The sequence below is a fragment of the Geospiza fortis genome, unplaced genomic scaffold (assembly GCF_000277835.1).
Source record: "Geospiza fortis unplaced genomic scaffold, GeoFor_1.0 scaffold244, whole genome shotgun sequence".
Taxonomy (NCBI): domain Eukaryota; kingdom Metazoa; phylum Chordata; class Aves; order Passeriformes; family Thraupidae; genus Geospiza; species Geospiza fortis.
Genome location: NW_005054370.1, coordinates 3,107,341 through 3,108,222, shown reverse-complemented (window position 1 = coordinate 3,108,222; position 882 = coordinate 3,107,341).

Here is an 882-nt window from a genome sequence, read left to right as displayed (position 1 = left end):
GGAGCAGGACTTTGGGGGGCTCCCGGGGGAAGAGGAGCGTGGCCGAACTCTGCCCCCCGAAAACCCGTCAGACCTTTTCCAGGGCAAGGGGCTCCTGCCAGCCCCAGAGTGCCCCCCATGGCACAGGGCAGGGGGAGCAGGACCCCATCCAGGCCATCGCAGCACCCCAAGGGCTCCAGGGTGGGAACAGCAGCTCAGCCCTGGATCCAGCCCAGGGCCCCCTTCACCCACACTGCAGCATGCCACTTGTGAACGTCTCTGCACCCCTGCCAGGCCTTGGGGCAGGGGGGAGCCCTCTTTCCTGAGTGCCCCCCTCTTCCCCACCCCTGCCCAGGCAAGGGTTGCCCCAGGAAGCACATTCCTTATCCGGGCAGCTCAGGGGAAGCACGGGACTGATGAATCTTATACCCCCAAAACTTAATTTACAGCCCCAGGCTGAGCCCAGCGCTGACGGTGTCAGCCCAGACACCCCCTGCTGCCTCACTGAGCCAGTTCCAAAGTGGTCCTGCATGCTGTCACCTTCTCTAAACTGCTTTTATTCCTTTGCCTTTATCCTCCCCTCTCTGACTCCTCTTCGTAGGGGGCAATTTCCATGGTTGAGGGGGAAAAACATTTTTCAGCTTGGTCTAGAGTGAGGTGGAGGCAGAACTGAGCAGTGTCCTCAGCTCTCCCCAAGTCCTGGGGAAGGATTTGGCCAGCAAAGTGGTAGCAGGAGGCAGAGCATTTCCAGCCACCAGCTTTGGCATTTGCTGTGCCATCCCTGTGGAAGGTGGCCATGGCCCACGGTGTTTGCCTGCCCCAGGGGCAGCAGGGCTGCAGAAGTTTACTTTGCAAGCTCCAGCATCCTGTCAGGTGGGCATGCAGGGATGGACCTTCCTGCTG